General features: G+C 35.1%; 1 long non-coding RNA gene across 1 annotated transcript; it reads right to left on the bottom strand.

The window, feature by feature from the left end:
- Positions 1 to 1382: 1382 nt before the first annotated feature.
- On the bottom strand, positions 1383 to 10044 carry LOC141544758 (uncharacterized). The gene is made up of 2 exons (XR_012482787.1): positions 8493 to 10044; positions 1383 to 5344 (listed from the first exon to the last, which is right to left on the bottom strand). It is a non-coding gene; the product is annotated as an uncharacterized LOC141544758 (long non-coding RNA).
- Between the last annotated feature and the right edge of the window lie 12727 nt (positions 10045 to 22771).

A 22771-nucleotide genomic window follows, 5' to 3' on the forward strand; every position in this document is an offset into this window, starting at 1 on the left:
ATGGTTCGTATTCTTATAAATTTGAGTTTGTTTCTATACATTTTAGAAAGGAAGCCTTTATCAGAAAAACTGGATAGAAAAAAAAAATTTTTTCCCAGATTTCTGCTTGCCTCCTAACCTTGTCTGCATTGGCTTGCTTTGCACAAAAACATTTTTTAAATAACAGCTTTTTATTTACAAATACATGCAAGGGGTGGATCCAAGAATGGCAGATTAAAAACAGGAACTTGCCCACCCTCTCCCTGAGACTGCTTGAAATTCCTTTAAATAATGTCTCTAAACAAATTTTAGAGACTTAGAACACCCAAAAGAGAAGAATATTTTCTAGCTCAGCAGAAACTTGGAAGCAGCTTGGAAACTCAGCAAAAAAGGTCTGTGACACCAGAGTGGGAGTTCTGGGACAGAACACAACAGGACAGGACACACATGCAACCCTGGATCTAGCCCCAGCCCAGCCCAAGCCTGACCTCTGAATCAGCAGCAGTACCAATAGTTTCCAGGTGTCTCAGCCCAGGCATACCAAAGAGAATTTAGAAATATGGTATTCTTATCCTTCCTGGTAATCCCCAGAACCTTCTTAAGACAATTCAAATGGAAGCAATTCAGTCTTCTGAAAAAGGGTTTTAACAGCCTAAAACAGTTAACTATAAGGAGGAGAAAGATGCCATGAAGCATGGGGGAGGAAAGACTTCTTCAGGTGGAGTATTACAGACTAAAAGAAAGATTTTGTGGAAAATATATACTATGAGGGCATGTTTTATAGGGAAATTTAACCTTGAGCGTTTGATATTCATAACTTTGCTTTCTGATTGCATACAGCGAGGTTAGCTTGGCAAAGACCTCCACCAATGACCTTCCTTGCTTGCCCCAAGGAATGTTATAATCTTATCTTGAGGCTTCTCTGTTACCCCAGCTTACTACCCAGGAACTCATCACATAGAGACTTTACAGCGCCCAGAAAATTCTGGTCTCCAAAAACTTGATATATAGATTTGCATATTAGAAAATGTTCCTCTCTTTACATCATAGAATTCATAAGAAAAGCAAGCTTTGTGTGTATGTATGTGTGTGATTATACTGTGTTAAAAGAGCTTCTCAAGTATTTGAAATCACTTTCAAGTGGGAGAAATATTAGGCTTGTTTTGCTCATGAATGGAAATTGTAAACACACAAATTTAGTTTTGATGTAAAGAAAAGTGTTTCTAACAGAGGAATCCAAAAGGGAAATAGGTGGTTTCCAAAAACCTTTTTTTGGAAGTGGTGAAACATCTGGGGCAATATTTGCAAGGACTCTTGGAACGACAGATCTCCTTCCAACACTGCTCCTATAATCCTAAAAATGAAAAACATCCCCCAAAAGGATGACTAATAGGCAGAAACAGTATGATTGAGTATTGCTTTAATAGATTTTAAAATGACAAAGAACAAACAAAAAACAGTTTGGTTGCAAGGTGATCACTATTACCATTAAGAAACTTTATAATATAACATAGCTATATTAAGAGTTTAAGTTTAAGTTAAGAATTTATTCTATAAAAACAGGACATGAATTGATTTAAGAGAGGTAAGGACTGATATAACTGAGATTGTCATTCCATTCCACCAGTAAGTAGGTTAAGACCCTTCCAGTTCAATATTCTCCATACATTATTTTTTCTATTTTAGGGAATAAAAGATTTTCTTCCTCCTGGAAGAATAACAAATAAATGAATATATCTAAAGCTACTGCTTTTTAAGATTCTAGTATTTGATGAGACATTTCCTCAATTCTGATATCTTACACCACCAGAAGTTAGGGCAAAGTCCTTAAGAACTTTTGAAAAATAAAAGTGCTCAAATGAGATAACATTTGCAAATTTGTGCTATGTATGTGTTAACTGGTAGTAGTGCTATACATGTGAATTCTGAAACTCTCCCCTTGTCAGGAAATGCTAAAACACTCATCTTGCAAACTCTCACACTTCCAGACTGTCTTATTACCATAGTTAAGCCAATCTTGATGGGCCCACATTGCCTTGAGTAGTATATCTTAAATATTCCTATGATGGAAACTTCCCAGACAATTTGCTTAAGCCCTAATTAGAACCAAATTTCCCCCAGAATATCTTTAAGACATTCTCAGTATCTCAAATACATATTCTTTAACTTTTCTTTGGTATTTCCCCTCCTTCCCTGAAAAACCCCAAGTTTGTATTTACCTAAAAAAAAAAAGAAAAAAGAAAAGGTGTGCTTATGATGAAGATTTTTGCTAAGTCCTTTTTAGAACTAAGCCAGCTAGTTATCTTCCTCTCTATAACATCTTCCTTTTAATCATGTCTTTCTTCTGACTATAGTTAGCTCTAGTTAGACTGCTAAACTCCTCTATGGATAAAGCTTGCCATTCGATGGTGTACTCACAGTTTGTGGCATATTCCTTTAATGGTTTCTTCCAAATACCTTTCTTTAGTAACTATTGATCTCCCAAATCTATTTCTATCTATCCCTTCTGGTGCCTATTTTACTTCTTCATTTTGTCTGTAAATAATTCTCATAAATAAAGGTACCTTTTGGCAAAGACAATGTCCTTATAAATTTTTCACTTGGACCTTGGATTTTGTCTTTCATATAAGAATTGCTACTCTTACCCCATCATTAATTTTTAATAATGACAATTAGAAGCAGTTTATTTTACTGTCATTAATTTACTGTCCTACAGTTCTCAGCAATATTTATCCAAAAAATGACTTCGTAACATTTATAGGTTTCTGAGAGCAAGATATGCAAGGTTAGCAAAGAAAGAGGTTTTTAACAATTAAACGATGGAAAAGACAAGTTTTCACAGTAGAACTCACAATTAACCTGGAGAAAGGTGGAAATAATGTTTATTCTGCAGACTTTATATAAAAGCTAGTAATGTAATTTCATGGTTTCTTCTTTCAATCTTTACCTTTGTTTTGGGTTTGTAAACTTATCTAAATAATTTTAGGAAAAATATTTTGGAGATGTAAGATAAGGATAATTACACATCCCACTACAATGGAATTAATTTAATCTTAGTAATTTTAAATTAATATATAAGTTGAAAGACCTATCTTTTACTCACGTAATTGGCTAAACACGTATTTTATGAAACAGATTCAAGACCTTAAAGGACAATTAGAAGCAGAATCTTCAAAATATATAGAATTGGAATTAAAGTATATAAGTCTTCAAGAAGAGTTATTTTCTAAGAAAATGATGCAAGAGAAATGTATCAAGTTGGGAATGAAGAAAAGGCAATATGAAGGAGCAGTTAATGTTAAGGATAATTTAGAATTGCCTGAAGTAGAACACGGTCAAGGAGAACAAGATGAACTGGACTTTAAGCAATTCTTACAGGTTATTTTATTTATCACTTTTGTGCTTTAAAAATATATCCATGTAAATGAAGGGTTTTTTTTTCTCTATTCTAAATCTAAATTCTAAAAGATTTTTTTTCTCTGTCTTCTTTACTATAAGCCTCCATAAGCTTAGTATCATTATTTAAAAAAAAAAAAAAGCTTTTGTTGTGAATTCTAGAAACCAACTTATGCTCTTCCCTTGTCAGGAAATGTTTAAGTGTTCATTGTGGAACTTTCTTTCCCAGGCTGTCTTATGCCATCTTATTTGCCCTCCTCCCTAACATGGTATGAATCCCCTTACTAGGGGAGGGGAGATGTTGCTTCTCTAAAAGATGTGCTTATGAAAAAGATTTTCAGGACTATGAGTTACTCTCCATCTCACAGCATCTTCCCTGCAATAGCTCCTCGTTATTTGTGAGTTCCAATATGGATTTCATCTTATCCCTTGTTAATTGATGTAATACAATGCATATCTTTGTAAACTGTGATGTTTATCTTATCATGGTTCATCCATGTCAAGAACAGAATTCTTATTTTGAAATTTTCATGTAAAATTAATTTTAGAAAATTTTGCATCGCTGAATGTATTTCTAATTACCACCTTATCATCTTTGAAATCATAAATGGGGGGCAACTAGGTGGTGCAGTGCATAGATCACCAGCCCTGAATTCAGGAGGATCCGAGTTCAAATCTGGTCTCAGACACTTAACACTTCCTAGCTGTGTGACCCTGGGCAAGTCACTTAACCCCAGCCTCAGGGGGAAAAAAAAGATCATAAATGAAAATAACCATATATACTATCAAATTTTTTCATTAAAATGCTCAATTTTAAAAATTGAAAGGTGAATTGAGAAGCTTCTCAGGCAGTATGGTATTAAGCAGATAAGATTGTAATGCTGTTACTCCCCTTTAGCAGGCTTTGAAAATCTGCTTTTCAGAGAAAACTTTCCCTGTCTTCTTAGGGAAAAAATAGTAAACATTTAAGACATTGGGGTCTTTCTCCAAGCAGAGTATGGACACTTCCTCAAGTCGGCCCTTCTTTTCAGCTCCTTGGCAATGACTACTCTGCTTCAAAAGAGTGCTGAAACTGTTCAAGAAATCTTTGAGGGTTCCTCCAACAACACCTAGGACAACACACTACAAAAAAAGAAAAAAAAAAAAAAAAAAAAAAGAAAAACCTTGGGGCAGGGAGTTCTTACACATCCAGGACATTCCTTTGGGGCCAAGACTCTTGTCTAATCTTAAAATGGTTTGTAGATGTCTGGGTGAAGGGCTCTGGCATGTCCCCCTTTTTTCATTTGTAAGGTGACAGGCCTGTCTTAGGCTATGTGACCTGCCTCCGGTTGTGGGGAGTGAGCGTTCGATCTATATCAATAGCATGCCACCAAATGCTGTCTTAGGTCATCGGGGTCAACCACACCAACTCAGGGATACGTTATACCAGATTCTATCTTAAGTGGGTGGGAAACAGACCTCTCGAGGTTGCCCGTCATGGCAATTGCATGGTCTTACTGCCATGGTTCTGGAAATAATAAGTCAAACCTCAAATCATCCACCACCCGGGGTCACACTAATCCCGTCATGGGCTCAGTCACAGCTTACATAAGAAATGGGGTAGGACATGATTGAGACCAAGTCTTGGAAAGACACCAGGGAAAAATGGGGGAGGTGTCAGTAATAGATATTTTATCTAATAGTGAGCCTTCAATACCGCTATCAAGATTTTACATGCACAGTTCATCAGTTGCTTTTCAATGTCTGTCTCAGTTTGTTCTCTGCATTCAGTTGGGAAGTCCACACTCTCGGAGTCCACCAGTCCTTTAATTCTGGTATGTTGAGTCCACTCTCTTTCCTGTGTAGCACTGCTGTATCTGATGTCAAGAGGATCTGGAACAGTCCTTTCCATCTCAGGGTCAGCTTGTCCTCCTTTCATGTCTGAACCAGGACTCCATCTCCAAGCTAGAACTCATGCACTGTTGAAATCCTAAGGGAGGAGTCTGAGCAATAAGCCTGTTTAGTTGCAAAGTTTTCAGATGTTACAGTAAAGACATAACATATTTCCTTAAAAACAAATCCTTGGTTTCAAATATTGGATACAAGGAAGAATTTTGAATCCCTTTTGGATAAGGGTGACCATACAATAATTCATAAGGTGACAATTCCACATCTCTTCAGGGGTTTTGTTTTAATTCTTAATAAGGCAAGGGGAAGGCACTTGGTCCAGGGCAATTGTGTCTCTAATGCCAATTCAGTCAATTGTTGTTTAATTTCCTTATCCACCCTTTCCACTTTACATGATGAGGGAGGATGCTATAGCTTGGGCCACAGATTGGAGGATCTTAGCTGTGAAACAGGTGCTTTGGCCTAAATCTGCCTGCTCCACCATCTCCTCTGTACTTACAGATTCCTCTTCTCCAGGCCGCTTTGCTTCCTCATCTGCAAAGCAGTTTCTCCTTATCTCAAATGAATTTCCTCTTTGGTGCCCCTGCACATGAATCACTGCAGCATTCTTAGGTAACATAAGATTAGTCAAAATTTCAGTGACCAATGTCCTGTGTGCCAATCCCTTTCCTTTACTGTTTACCATTCCCCTTTCTTCCCATATTTCCCAAATATATGAACAATTCCCCAAGCATATTTTGAATCAGTCCTTCAAGCAATTTTAGGGCTTGATTTATTGCATATAATTCACAAATTTTGAGCTGACCATTCTTTTGGCAAGAATCCAGCTTGAACCAGAGTCAAATCTTCCCATTAACAATAGCATAACCATTTTTCCTTTTCCCGTTAACTATTTGTGAAGAACCATCTATGAACTATTCAGTGCCTTTCAACAAAGGGACTTCCTACAAATCTTCCCTAACCTTAGTTTGGTAATCAATCACATTTGGACAATCATGTTCAAGGTACACATGTTTCCCAGGGGAAGCAGATAAGAACATGGCTGGATTAAAGTTATGATCTGGTGAGAGTGCCAAATCATCTCTTTCCAATAGTATTGTTTCATATTTTAAAATCCTTGAATCAGTTAGCCACCTCCTGGCCTCTTTGATTCAGAATTGATTGAACCTGGTGCAGGACATTCACTATTAAACTATTCCCAAAGGTTAATTTCTGACTTTTCTTGTACCAAAAGTACTGTGGCTGATAACACTCCTAAAGCCACATTGTTTACTGTATTTATATTTTACCTCATGTTTCACAAATTGAAATTTGTTTTAAGAAATTCTCAATCCCTGTGCTCCTAAATAATTTAACAAACTGATAGTGACTTGGACAAGGTCACTTTTTTTTTTTTTTTTTTTTTTTTTTTTTGTCACAAAAAGATCATCTACATTTTGTAAGACTTTTAACAATAAGAAATTTATCCCAGAATGTTCACACAATTCTTATATACCCAAGTAGATGTTTTATAAGTTGAACATTGTACCAATTATTTTGTTTTTAAAATACCCAATACACAGAAAAATCCCAAATTACATATTGCCATAACAAAAACATTTTCAAAAGGACAAAGGCAAGAACTATTATACTTGGAGTCCCTGTAAATAATTGGCATCAATACAATTAATTAAAACTTCTATTTTCACATAAAGGAATCTGAAAAATTCTTAAAAACATCAATTAAACATTTTTTTTTATAAATAACCCTTTCAGACTATATATCACATTTCTGATCATATTCTTTAAACACAAAAACCATTATGTATTTTAGAAACAAATGTTCACTCAATTAACATCTTGTAAGAGTGGCTTGACCCTTTATCAGTTTGCTTTCTTCAACCAAAAACAGCTGCAGCTTCCTACTGCTGTTCTCCCCCTGTAAAAACACATCCTGTCTCACAGTCATCTCTCCGTGACTCCCCTTTCCAACTAGTTCCTTCTTTTCCCCACTGATTTCTTCTTGAAATCTTTTTGCTCCCACTAATCAATCCTTCTTAAATCACCTTCATTTTCCTGTCCCATCTCTCTGTCTTTCTCTTCCCAATGCCTACTTGCTCAAACTTTCTCTGACATACTTTAAACATTTCCAAACCAATAACTCTTCTGACTAGATGCTTCATTTTTCTCTCTTCCCAATGCCTACTTGCTCAAACTTTCTCTGACATACTTTAAACACTTCCAAACCAATAACTCTTCTGACTAGATGCTTCATTTAAACTATTAATTAATTTTGCAAATCAATCTCTCTTGTCCCTTTTCTTTAATCACCCCTCCTTTTTTTTTTTTAAACTTTAAACTTTAAGATTCATAACCCATAATGATAACAAATTACCCAATGTTTCAGAAGCAAACCAAATAGTTTTTCTTTTTTTTTTTTTTTTTTTTCTGCCTGAGTGCTTCAAGGCCACTAGTAGAAGCTTCTCAGGCGGTATGGTATTAAGCAGATAAGATTGTAATGCTGTTACTCCCCTTTAGCAGGCTTTGAAAATCTGCTTTTCAGAGAAAACTTTCCCACCAGTTTAAAATAGTCAAGTTTTTTCTTTTGTTTTACTTACAAATTGGTACAACAGGTTAAAAAGTTTAAAATCACAAACACTTTTATATTAAGTAACATTAAAATAATCAATTCCCAAATTTCTTAATCATTGTTTTTAAAACTTAACAAAGCTCTTAAATCACTAAAGCAAACTAGAGGCTTTTCCTAGGACTCCTGCTGCCAGAGAGAAGTTTGTTTCACCTTGAACATTCTTCCCTCCCGGAATCCAAACAGAGCTTCTCTAAACTTCAAAGCCCATTTTAATGCACTTCTCTGCCTTCACAGGGAATGCCTAGATATTCCATGATTTAAGACCACTCTGAAAGAATTACTATTCTGAATGAATTCCAATTTCCACAATTCAGCCTGTTATTTTTCTAAGCCTGTAACACAGAGGCTGAATTCTTATCTCTTATGAGCTTGCTAACTTTTAACACAGAACAGAAGCAATGCAAAGCAGACAAACATACACAGACAGACACAGAGCTCTATTTTTCTTAACTTTTAAGCCTCTTTTTTCTAAAGCTTTCTTTTAAGATCTTTCCTTTTAACCTTAATTCCTCGTTCCCTAAAACTCTCTTTAAGATCTTTAACGAAAATCTGTTCTTTAGAAAGGTGGGAGCCCATGATTTCGACGGATTGGTTCACTTACACTGTATGTGAAGATTCTCTTCGGGGTCCTTAGACGGGGGCCTGGCCAGGCGGTTCATCTCTCCTTCTCTTCGTCAATCCGTCGGGCTGATATGGATCTTCATGTCCCTGTTCGGGCGCCAATTTGACCCGGCCTGCGGGTCTCGAACTAGGGACGGCTGAAGTCACACATCAGTCTGTAAGCCGGAGGCTGGGGAAGGCGTTTGCCTGGGAATGGGCTGAAAAGAAAGAAAGAATGGAAACCACTCTGTGTAGTGACAGAATAGCTCGTTTATTGAGACAAAGCAAAGGGTTTTTATATGTTGTGGAGCGAATGCCACGTAGCAAAGTAAATTTCCATAGAACAAAAGATATAACATTTGTTGACCATATATCAGAAAGTCAAGGCAATATGTGACGGTTTGCGGTTGGAACATTCGTCATGTTTTTAACAGTTAATGCTTGGGTCAGAAAAACCTTGGGGCAGGGAGTTCTTACACATCCAGGACATTCCTTTGGGGCCAAGACTCTTGTCTAATCTTAAAATGGTTTGTAGATGTCTGGGTGAAGGGCTCTGGCAGAATTGTTATTTTATTTACCAAATATTTTAATTGTAAAAATATGCTCCAGAAGTTTCTGGAATCATTTTTTTTAGAATTGTACCTCTTGGTTTTTTGTTTATCCCTGAGAAAATTAGGACCACACAGCTGGTAAGTGTTAAAGTGTCTGAGATCAGATTTGAACTCAAGTCATTCTGACTTCAGGGCTAGTGCTCCATCCACTACACCACCTAAGGGCCCCTATCTATGGTTTTTATAATCTAAAATAATAGCACTAGGATAAGAACTAGTGAACTAACATCTAATAGAAATACAGTTGTCTTTTTTTTTAAGTTCAAGTTTAATTCACCTTAACTTGATCATGATTTTTTTCAAAGTTAAAACCTATTTTTAGGAATTCAGCCTAGTTCTTTGAGTCACTGACTGAAATTAAAATAAAATCAGGGGTGGAGCCAAGATGGCAGAGAAGATACACGCAAATCTGTAGGCTCCCTTCTTCCCTCATTACCAATTAGTTAAATCAGCTTCAAAAATAACACTGGACTGATAGAAACCACAAGGATTGGAAGGACAACATACCAGCTGAAGAGAATCTGGAGTTTCAACAGAAAAGGTCAGTTCCAAGGGGAGGAAAAAAAAGGCCAGCACAGACGGTTAGGTGCTAGCACACTGTGCCGATCAGGCTGGGGAGAACTCTGGGATCAGAGAAGCCACTGAGATAGAAGAATCTGGCACAGACTGTTAGCTCTTCTCTGCTTATAAAACAGCAGTGCATAAGAGAAATCAAGCCACTTTAAAATACCAAGCCAGATCCTAGAACCACCCCAATCTAGAAGTGACCTAACAGATCTCGGCACGGCTTTGCAGCCGCTTTCTGCTGTCCAGGCTTCACCTTGGGGTAGTTAAGAGCCTGAACAGTGGGGACACAGCCTGAGGCAATATCTAATCTACATTGTGCTGGACTTGGCCAGAGGCTGTGGAAGTCCCAGAGAAGCAGAACCTTTAAAATATGGACCTTAGTTTCCAGGCAGACACTTCCAGTTTGAGCGCAGGGGCTTTTCACTTCAGCTGCTGACATCCACGCCCCAGGGGACACATTGGCTGGGCTTTGTGTCGCCTTTACTGTTCAGTCTTAAACCTCAGGGAAGTCGCTAGGACACACAGCGCCCTCAAAGCACAGTCCTGCTAATCACCTGTTAGGCACTTCCAGGGAGGGGGTGGGGAACTCTCTCCCAGAGCTATCTCTTAGCTTAGACACAAGAGACGCTGCATCCAGTCTGGGAGGAATCTGGTAAAGAAATAAATAAATAAATTGCTTACCCCAAGGACAGACACCAAAAGATTTTTAACCATGAGTAAAAAGCTGAAGAGCACTATTGATTCCTTCTACACAGAGAAAGAGCGGGTATCCAACCCCGAGGAAGTTAACAGCAGAGAGTCAGCAGATAACATTCTAAAGGGGAATGATACTTGCCCCCCATCACATAACTCTCTCCTAGAAGTTAAGAGAGTTTGAAGAAAAATGGGGAAAGAAAGAGAAGCTATGATAGAGAATAACAACATTTTGAAATTTGAGTTGGAAAAAATAAGGAATTCACAGGAGATGCAGGGAAACAAAAATTTGTAAATTAGAAAATGTTAAAAAATCACAGGGAAGTAGGATTTCTGAATTGGAAAAGTTAAAAAATTCTCAAGAAAGTAGGATTTCTGAATTGGAAAAGATAAAAAAGTCTCAAGAAAGTAGTTTTTCTGAATTGGAAAAAGAAAATAACTCTCTTAAAATATTAGGGAAATAGAAAAAAATTCAATAGAGCAAAATAATTCATTTAAAAACTCTATTGGGCATATACAAAAAGAACTACAAAATGTGAATGAAGAAAATAACTCATTAAAATCAGGAGGGAACAAATAGAAATGAATGATTCATTGAGAACCCAAGAATCAGTCAAAGAAAACAAAAACAAACAAACAAAAAAATAATGAAAAGCTGGAGAATAACGTCAAATACTTACTGGAAAAATCTATAGACCGGGAAAATAGATATAGGAGAGATACTCTGAGGATCAGTGGACTTCCCGAAAACTATGACCAAAAAAAGAGCCTAGATTCTATTTTACAGGAAAACATCAAAGAGAACTGTCCAGAGATAATAGAAATAGATAATAGAAGGGAAAATAGGTGTTGAAAGAATTCATCGAACACCTTCTGAAAAAGACCCTAAAAAAAAGAACTCCACAGAATATTGTGGCTAAGTTGCAGAACTGGCAAACAAAGGAAAAAATATTGCAAGCAGCTAGAAAACAGTAATTCAAATATCACGGTGCCACAATAAGGGTCACTCAAGATCTGGCTGCCTCCACATTAAAAGATCGAAGGGCCTGGAACCTGATATTCTGAAAGGCAAAAGATCAAGGATTGCAACCAAGAATAAACTACCCAGCTAAGTTTCACATTTTCTTCCATGGAAGAAGATGGCCATTTAATGAAACAGAGGAATTCTATTTGTTTCTAAGAAAAAAGCCAGACATAAACAAAAAATTTGATCTACATCCACAAGACTGAAGAGAAACAGAAAAAGGTAAAAAGAACTTGAAAACTGTATATCAGTTGTGGATATATAGAAAGTCCGCATGAATAATTTGATTTTACTAATATATAAAAAAGGGGGGGTGTAGTAAAGGGAAGGGGGTAGTATCAAAAAAAAAAAATGGGAAGGAGTGATAAAAAGAGGGAAACTACATCCCAGGAAGAAACATAGAATAATATACCACATCTGAGGGAATTTAGAGAGGGGGTGAAACATTGTGTGAATCTTACTCTCATCAGAGTAGGCTCAAAGAGTAAATAATTGACATATTTGTTTTTCAGAGAATTCTCTCTCACCTCCTGAAAAGGGGGGAGAGGAAAAGGAAAAAGGAAAAGGGGAATAAGGGAAGAGTACAAGAAAAGGGAAGGGATATGGAAGGAGGGGAGGGATACTAAAAAGGGAGGGTTGCATGACACAAGTGGGGTCTATAAATTTAATATTGGGGAAGGGGTTCAGTGGTGTCAAGGGAAAAAAGCATAATCTGGGTATAATATGATGGCAGGAAATACACAATTAGTAATTTTAACTGTAAATGTGAATGGGATGAACTCTCCTATCAAACGGAGACAGATAGCATATTGGATCAAAATTCAGAATCCTACAATATGTTGTTTACAGGAAAGACACTTAAAGCAGAGAGATGCATACAGAGTAAAGGTAAAAGGTTGGAGCAGAATCTATTATGCTTCAGGTAAAGCCAAAAAAGCAGGAGTATCCATCCTTCTCTCAGATCAAGCAAAAGCATAAGTTGATCTAATTAAAGGAGATAAGGAAGGAAACTATATCCTGCTAAAAGGTAGCATAAACAATGAAGCCATATCAATACTAAACATATATGCACCAAGTGGTATAGCATTTAACTTTGTAAAGGAAATGTTAAGAGAGTTGCAACAAGAAATAGACAGTAAAACTATAATAGTGGGAGATCTCAACCTTGCACTCTCAGATTTAGACAAATCAAGCCACAAAACAAATACAAGGAAGACATTTTAAAAAGTAAATAGAACATTAGAAAAACTAGATATGATAGACCTTTGGAGAACACTGAGTGGTGATAGAAAGGAATATACTTTCTTCTCAGCAGTTCATGGAACCTATACAAAAATTGACCATATATTAGGTCATAAAGATCTCAAAATTAAATGCAGGAAGGCAGAAATAATAAATGCCTTCTTCTCAGACCACAATGCAATAAAAACTACATTCAATAAGAAGGTAGGGTTAACTAGACCAAAAAGTAATTGGAAACTGAATAATCTCATCTTAAAGAATGACTGAGTAAAACAGCAAATGATAGAAACAATTAATAATTTCACCCAAGATAATGACAATGATGAGACATCATATCAAAATCTGTGGCATGCAGTTAAAGCGGTAATAAGGGGAAATTTTATATCTTTAGAGGCTTATTTGAACAAAATAGAGAAAGAGAAGATTAATGAATTGGGCCTGCAACTTAAAAAGCTAGAAAAAGACTAAATTAAAAACCCCGAACCAAAAATCAAATTTGAAATACAAAAATTAAAAGGAGAAATAAATAATATTGAAAGTAAAAAAAAAAAAAAAAACTATTGAATTAATAAATAAAACTAAGAGTTGGTTTTATGAAAAAGCCAATAAAATAGATAAACTTTTGGTAAATCTGATCAGACAAAGGAAAGAGGAAAATCAAATTGTTAGTCTTACAAATGAAAAGGGGGATCTTTCCACCAAGGAAGAGGAAATTAGAGAAATAATAAGGAATTACTTTGTCCAACTTTATGCCAATAAATTTGATAACTTACGTGAAATGGATGACTTCCTCCAAAAACATAGGCTTCCTAGATTAACAGAGGAGGAGATAAATTGCTTAAATGGTCCTATTTCAGGAAACAAAAATAGAACAAGCTATTAATCAACTCCCCAGGAAAAAATCCCCAGGACCAGATGGATTTACATGTGAATTCTACCAAACATTGAAAGAATAATTAGCCCCAATGCTATATAAACTATTTGAAAACATAGGGGATGAAGGAGTCCTACCAAACTCCTGTTATGACACAGACATGATACTGATACCTAAACCAAGTAGATCAAAAACTGAGAAAGAAAACTATAGACCAATTTCCTTAGTGAATATTGATGATAAAATCTTACATAAGATATTAGCAAAAAGAATACAGAAAATCATCCCCAGGATAATACACTATGACCAAGTAAGATTTACACCAGGAACGAAGGGCTGGTTTAGTATTATGAAAACTATTAGTATAATTGACTAAATCCAACATTCATTCCTACTAAAAACGCTTGAGAGTATAGGAATAAATGGACTATTCCTTAGAATAATCAGGAGCATATATTTAAGATCGTCAGTAAGCATAATATGTAATGGCGATAAAATGGAACCTATCCCAGTAAGATCAGGAGTGAAACAAGGTTGCCCACTATCACCATTACTATTCAAAATACTACTAGAAACGCTAGCCTTGGCAATAAGAGCCGAGAAAGAGATTCAAGGAATTAGAGTAGGCAATGAGGAAATCAAACTATCACTCTTTGCAGATGACATGATGGTATACTTAGAGAACCCCAAAGACTCTGCTAAAAAGCTATTAGAAATAATTCAGAATTTTAGCAAAGTTGTAGGATACAAAATAAATCCACATAAATCCTCGGCACTTTTATATATCACTAACAAAATGCAACAGCAAGAGATACAAAGAGAAATTCCATTCCAAACAAATGTTGAGAGTATAAAATATTTGGGAATCCATCTACCAAAGAAAAGTCAGGAATGATATGAGAAAAATTACAAAACACTTGCCACAAAAATAAAGTCAGATTTAAATAATTGGAAAGAAATTCAGTGCTCTTGGATAGGCCGAGCAAATATAATAAAGATGACAATACTCCCCAAACTAATCTATTTATTTAGTGCTATACCAATCAGACTCCCAAGAAACTATTTCAATGACCTAGAAAAAATAACAACAAAATTCATATGGAAGTATAAAAGGTCGAGAATTGCAAGGGAACTAATGAAAAAAAACTCAGAGGAAGGTGGTCTAAGTGTACCTGATCTAAAGCTATATTATATAGCAGCAGTCACCAAAACCATTTGGTATTGGCTAAGAAATAGACCGGTAGATCAGTGGAACAGATTAGATACAAAGGACAAAAAAGTGTACATCTATAGCAATCTAATCTTTGACAAACCCAAAGATTCCAACATTAGGGATAAAAATTCATTATTCGGAAAAAACTGTTGGGAAAACTGGAAATTAGTATGGCAGAAATTAGATATGGATCCACACTTAACACCATATACCAAGATAAGATCAAAATGGGTCCATGATTTAGGCATAAAGAGGGAGATAATAAATAGATTAGAGGAACAGAGGATAATCTACCTCTCAGACTTGTGGAGGAGGAAGGAATTTATGACCAGAGGAGAACTAGAGATCATTATTGATCACAAAATAGAAGATTTTGATTACATCAAACTAAAAAGTTTCTGTACAAATAATACTAATGCAAACAAGATTAGAAGGGAAGTAACAAATTGGGAAAATATTTTTAAAAACAAAGGTTCTGACAAAGGTCTCATTTCCAAAATATATAGAGAACTGACCATAATTTATAAGCAACCGAACCATTCTCCAATTGATAAATGGTCAAAGGATATGAACAGACAATTCTCAGAGGGAGAAATTGAAACTATATCCACTCACATGAAAGAGTGTTCCAAATCACTACTGATCAGAGAAATGCTAATTAAGACCACTCTGAGATACCACTACACACCTGTCAGATTGGCTAAGATGACAGGAACAAATAATGATAAATGTTGGAGGGGATGTGGGGAAATTGGGACACTAATACATTGCTGGTGGAGTTGTGAAAGAATCCAGCCATTCTGGAGAGCAATCTGGAATTATGCCCAAAAAGTTATCAAACTGTGCATACCCTTTGACCCAGCAGTGCTACTACTGGGATTATATCCCAAACAATTAATAATTTCACCCAAGATAATGACAATGATGAGACATCATATCAAAATCTGTGGCATGCAGTTAAAGCGGTAATAAGGGAAAATTTTATATCTTTAGAGGCTTATTTGAACAAAATAGAGAAAGAGAAGATTAATGAATTGGGCCTGCAACTTAAAAAGCTAGAAAAAGACTAAATTAAAAACTCCGAACCAAAAATCAAATTTGAAATACAAAAATTAAAAGGAGAAATACATAATATTGAAAGTAAAAAAAAAAAAACTATTGAATTAATAAATAAAACTAAGAGTTGGTTTTATGAAAAAGCCAATAAAATAGATAAACTTTTGGTAAATCTGATCAGACAAAGGAAAGAGGAAAATCAAATTGTTAGTCTTACAAATGAAAAGGGGGATCTTTCCACCAAGGAAGAGGAAATTAGAGAAATAATAAGGAATTACTTTGTCCAACTTTATGCCAATAAATTTGATAACTTACGTGAAATGGATGACTTCCTCCAAAAACATAGGCTTCCTAGATTAACAGAGGAGGAGATAAATTGCTTAAATGGTCCTATTTCAGGAAACAAAAATAGAACAAGCTATTAATCAACTCCCCAGGAAAAAATCCCCAGGACCAGATGGATTTACATGTGAATTCTACCAAACATTGAAAGAATAATTAGCCCCAATGCTATATAAACTATTTGAAAACATAGGGGATGAAGGAGTCCTACCAAACTCCTGTTATGACACAGACATGATATTGATACCTAAACCAAGTAGATCAAAAACTGAGAAAGAAAACTATAGACCAATTTCCTTAGTGAATATTCATGATAAAATCTTACATAAGATATTAGCAAAAAGAATACAGAAAATCATCCCCAGGATAATACACTATGACCAAGTAAGATTTACACCAGGAACGCAGGGCTGGTTTAGTATTATGAAAACTATTAGTATAATTGACCAAATCCAACATTCATTCCTACTAAAAACGCTTGAGAGTATAGGAATAAATGGACTATTCCTTAGAATAATCAGGAGCATATATTTAAGATCGTCAGTAAGCATAATATGTAATGGCGATAAAATGGAACCTATCCCAGTAAGATCAGGAGTGAAACAAGGTTGCCCACTATCACCATTACTATTCAAAATACTACTAGAAACGCTAGCCTTGGCAATAAGAGCCGAGAAAGAGATTCAAGGAATTAGAGTAGGCAATGAGGAAATCAAACTATCACTCTTTGCAGATGACATGATGGTATACTTAGAGAACCCCAAAGACTCTGCTAAAAAGCTATTAGAAATAATTCAGAATTTGAGCAAAGTTGTAGGATACAAAATAAATCCACATAAATCCTCAGCATTTTTATATATCACCAACAAAATGCAACAGCAAGAGATACAAAGAAATTCCATTCCAAACAAATGTTGAGAGCATAAAATATTTGGGAATCCATCTACCAAAGAAAAGTCAGGAATGATATGAGCAAAATTACAAAACACTTGCCACAAAAATAAAGTCAGATTTAAATAATTGGAAAGACATTCAGTGCTCTTGGATAGGCCGAGCGAATATAATAAAGATGACAATACTCCCCAAACTAATCTAGTTATTTAGACTATACCAATCAGACTCCCAAGAAACTATTTCAATGACCTAGAAAAAATAACAACAAAATTCATATGGAAGAAAAATAACAACAAAATTCATATGGTCGAGAATTGCAAGGGAACGAATGAAAAAAATGTCAGATGAAGGTGGTTTAGATATACATGATCTAAAGCTATATTATATAGCAGCAGTCACCAAAACCATTTGGTATTGGCAAAGAAATACACCGGTCGATCAGTGGAACAGATTAGGTACAAAGGATAAAAAAGGGTACATCTACAGCAATCTAGTCTTTGACAAACCCAAAGATACCAACATTAGGGATAAAAATTCATTATTTGAAAAAAACTGTTGGGAAAACTGTAAATTAGTATGGCAGAAATTAGATAGGGCTCAACACTAAACACCATATACCAAGACAAGATCAAAATGGGACCATGATTTAGGCATAAAGAATGAGATCATAAATAGATTAGAGGAACAGACAATAGTCTACCTCTCAGACCTGTGGAGGAGGAAGGAATTTATGACCAGATGAGAACTGGAGATCATTATTGATCACAAAATAGAAGATTTTGACTACATCAAACTAAAAAGTTTCTGTACAAACCATACTAATTAATGCAAACAAGATTAGAAGGGAAGTAACATATTGGGAAAACATTTTTACAGTTAAAGGTTCTGATAAAGGTCTCATTTCCAAAATATATAGAGTACTGACCCTAATTTATAAGAAATCAAACCATTCTCCAATTGATAAGCTGTCAAAGGATCTGAACAGACAATTCTCAGATAATGAAATTTAAATTATATCCACTCATATGAAAGAGTGTTCCAAATCACTACTGATCAGAGAAATGCAAATTAAGACAATTCTGAGATACCACTACACACCTGTCAGATTGGCTAAGATGACAGGAACAAATAATGATGAATGTTGGAGGGGATGTAGGAAACTGGGACACTAATACATTGTTGGTGGAGTTGTGAAAGAATCCAACCATTCTGGAGAGCAATTTGGAACTATGCCCAAAAAATTATCAAACTGTGTATACCCTTTGATCCAGCATTGCTGCTATTGGGCTTATATCCCAAACAAATAGTAAAGAGGGGAAAGGGACCTGTATGTGCCAAAATATTTGTGACAGCTCTTTTCGTAGTGGCTAGAAACTGGAAGATGAATGGATGTCCATCAATTGGAGAATGGTTGGGTAAATTGTGGTATATGAAGGTTATGGAATATTATTGCTCTGTAAGAAATGACCAGCAGGAGGAATACAGAGAGGCTTGGAGAGACGTACATCAACTGATGTTGAGTGAAATGAATAGAACCAGAAGATCGCTGTACACTTCAATGCTGTATGAAGATGTTACATCTTGCTAAAGGGTACCATAGATAATGAAATAATATTAAACATATATTCACCAAGTGTTGTGACATCTATATTCCTAGAGATGTTAAGAGTGTTGCAAGATGAATTAGACAACAAAACTATACTAGTGGAGGATCTCAAATTTGTTCTTCAGAATTTAATAGAACCATAAAATAAATTTAAAAAAATTAATGGGGTAAATAGAATTATAGAAAACTTAGGTATGATAGAACTTTGAAGAAAACTGAATGGAGACAGAAAGGAAAATACTCAGCAGCACATGAAATCTATACGAAAATTGAGCATGGATTAGGGTACAAAATGATAAAATCAAATGCAGAAAGGCAGAAATACTAAGTGCATCTTTTTCTGATCATGATGCAATAAAAGGCCAGGGGAAAATAAATCATAAATTCATTAGAAACCAAATAATCTAATCCTACACAATGAGTGAGTGAAATATAGTAAAGAGAAGAATCAATGAATTTGACGTACAATTAAAAAACCTAGGAAAAGAACAATTTAAAAACCCCCAAATAATACCAAATATCAAATTCTGAAAATAAAAGGAGATTAATAAAATTGCAGTTAAGAAAACTATTGAATTAAAAATGAATAATGAAAAACAGAACACAATAAATTAACCTTTAGTTAATTTGATTAGAAAAAGGAAAGAAAATCAAATTGATAGTATCAGAAATGAAAAGGGAGAAGTTTCCACCAATGAGGAGGAGATTAGAGATGTTGCCCAACTATATGACAATAAATCTGATAATCTAATTGGAATTGAGGAATACTTACAGTATATGAGTGCCCAGATTAAAAGAAGAAGAAATAAATTACTTAAATAGTCCCATGTTAGAAAAAAGAAATTGAGCAAGCTATTAATCAACTCCCTAAAAAAATTAATAGAGCAAGATGGTTTTACATGTGACTTCTAACAAACATTTGAAGAACTATTGAAATACAAGGCAAACTATTTGGAAAAAAATGAGAAAGGAGGAGTCCTACCAAATTCCTTTTATGACACAAATGACCAAGTAGGATCAAAACAGAGAAAATTATAGACAAATTTCTCTAATGATATTGATGCAAAAATCTTAAATAAAATATTAGCAAAAAGATTACAACAAGTTACGCCCAGAATAATAACCATGACCAAGTAGAATTTAATAATAGAAATGCAAGGCTAGTTCAACATCAGAAAAACTATTAGCATAAGTGACGATCAATAACCAAACTAATACAAATCATATAATTATCTCAAGAGATGCAGAAAAGGCATTTGATAACAGTCTAACACAAATTCCTATTAAACTAGAGTATCTAGGAATAAATGGAGTCTTCCTTAAAATGATCACTAGCATCGATTTAAAACCATCAGTAAGAGTCATATGTAATTGGGATAAACTAGAACTATTTACAATAATTATTATGGTAGAACGCAGACATTGACCCACACCTTACACCCAGTCCCAAGATAAGGTCAAAATGGGTTCAAGATTTAGACATAAATAATACAAGCAAATTAGAAGAACAAAAGATAGTTTACCTCTCAGATCTGTGGAAAAGGAATTTTCGGCCAAAGTAGAACTGGAGTACATTATTGAATACAAAATAGATCATTTTGATTATATTAAGTTAAAAAATTTTATGCAAACAAAACCAATGCAGATAAAATTAGAAGGAAAGCAACAAACTTGAGGTGGGGGATTTACATTCAAGGGTTCTGATAAAGGACTCATTTCTAAAATTTATAAGAATTCAAGCATTCTCCCATTAATAAGTGGTCAAATATTTAAACAAACAATTTTCAGGTGAAGAAACGGAAACCATTCCTAGTCACATGAAAAAGTGCTCTAAATCGCTATTAATCAGAGAAATGCAAATTAAGAAAACTCTGAGGTACCACTAACCACCTCCAGATGATGATGGCTTAAGATGACAGAAAAAGATGATGATGTATGTTAGAGATATGGGGAAACAGGGACACTCATACATTGTTGTTGAAGTTTTGATCTGATCCATTCTGGAGAGGAATTTGGATCTGTGACCAAAAGGCTATCAAACTGCATACTTTTGATCTAGCAATATATCTACTGTGTCTATTTCCCACAGAGCTGACCCCTATATGCAAAAATATTTGTGGCAGCCCTTTTTATAGTGGCAAGAAACTAGAAAGTGAATGGAAGCCCATCAGTTGGAGAAGGCTGAATAAGTTATGGCATATGCATGTTAGGGAATATTATTGTTCTGTAAAACAATAAGCAGGATAATTTCAGAGTGGCCTGGAGTGACTTACATGAACTGATGCTAAGTGCAGTGAGTAGAACAAAGGGGACATTGTACACAGCAAGAATATTAATGTATAATTCTGATGAACATGACTTTTTTCAACAATGAGATGATTCAGGCCAGTTCCAATTTTCTTGGCATGAAGAGTCATCTGTACCCAGAGAGACAACTGTGGAAACCGAAGGTGGATCACAACAAAATTTCATTCTTTTGTGTCTTTTGATTGCATTTTTCTTATTTTTTATCTGAATTTTCTTTTGCAGCACAAGAAGTGTGGGAAAATGTATAGAACAATTACATATGTTTAAAGTATATTGGATTATTTGCCATCTAAGGGAAGAGGTAGAGGGAAGGGAGGGAAAAAATTAGAATACAGAGTTTTGCAAGGGGAAATGTTGAAAATTATCCATGCCTATGTTTCTTTAAAAAAATAAAAAGTTACACATATCTTCCCATGTAGTGATGTAAACATTTCTTCTTCCCTCTTTCCCTTCTTATTCTTCACATTTTCTGCTTAGCTCTGGTCATTTCATCAAAAATAATTAAGAACCCCCCCCCATATCATTGAAGTATCTATCTTATCCCCTGAAAGAAAACGCTTAGCTTTGTTTTGTTGGCTACTTGATCATTAGCCATGGTCCAAACTCCTTTGCCCTACATATCTTATTCCAGGCCTGGAAAGTTAATACTTGAAAGATCTTTCCTGAAGTTTTCCCAAAATATCTTCTGCTGGAAATTTGTTACACTCCAAATGTTTGTGGTTTCTATCACACTAAAACTCATTCAGAAACTTGATCTGGTGTTGATTCTGAGGAAAACCAGAAAGAGCTCAGCCAAAGACCAGTCTACTCTCCTCCGTCCGGGCTCCACCCCCAATATTAATTTTTTATTTCAGAGCTTAATACTAGAACATAGCTGAGCTTCTTATAAAATACAGGCATAAGATTTGAGCTTTATAATCTAAATCTTAGTCATTTCTAAAATTAATGTGAGGATAACTAAGTCTTCATGGACAGCTTATGGATCAAATTGAGGTTCTATTTAGCAGAAAGAGTTTGGTTAAGTAAATTATAGGCTATCTTGTGTTACCTAACCTAATGTTTCACATGTCTTGAAAGGCAGACATTTTATTTTAACTTATTCTCTGTGCACGGTTTTGCAATTGACTATTCAGTGTGTTTATACATCCCGTCCCAGAAGTTTTTCTTACAATTGCAATTATTTTGACAATTTTAAAATTAATTCATTTGGGTCATCTTTTAAAAATGTTTTAAAATATTTAAAATTTTTTAAAAATATTTTTCTAGCAAAATCTCATCCTCCTAGAGGATCAACATTTAAATGAAAATAGCTAGAAAGGAAAGTAGAGTGATTTTTCCCTTTGGTTTTAGTAAAAAGTTAGGTAAACAAAATTAGGTAGTTGCACATGCCATATATAAAATTTGGGTGGAGAATTTTTTTTTAATTTTCAGTTGTCATTTGAATATGTCAGCCTACAATGTAAATCATCTAGTTTAGTGATGTTGACATTATTGCTACTGATGTTTGAGCTAGCTCTCACTATCTGTTCACTAATTAGGAATTACTTAGTAATGGCAAAAGAAAGTATAATTAGATCTATTGCATCAGAGAACCTCTGGACATGAATTGAACTGGAAAAACAATGCAACAAAAGCTTCTGTCATTCCACTCATTACAATTTTGCTATGAGGAGAAAAGGGATCAAGAAGAGTACTATCTCACCATCTCACTTGTGATAGCTTATATCATTTCCTCCTGCCCAAGGAGAAGCTTGCTCCTCCATCTTCTGTGGGGATTTACTTCATCCAACTGATGACTGTGCTGCTATATCTTTCTAAGGAAAGACCTCTGAGTGGTTTGTCATTTCCCTC

Source organism: Sminthopsis crassicaudata, chromosome 5, assembly GCF_048593235.1.
Source record: "Sminthopsis crassicaudata isolate SCR6 chromosome 5, ASM4859323v1, whole genome shotgun sequence".
Taxonomy (NCBI): domain Eukaryota; kingdom Metazoa; phylum Chordata; class Mammalia; order Dasyuromorphia; family Dasyuridae; genus Sminthopsis; species Sminthopsis crassicaudata.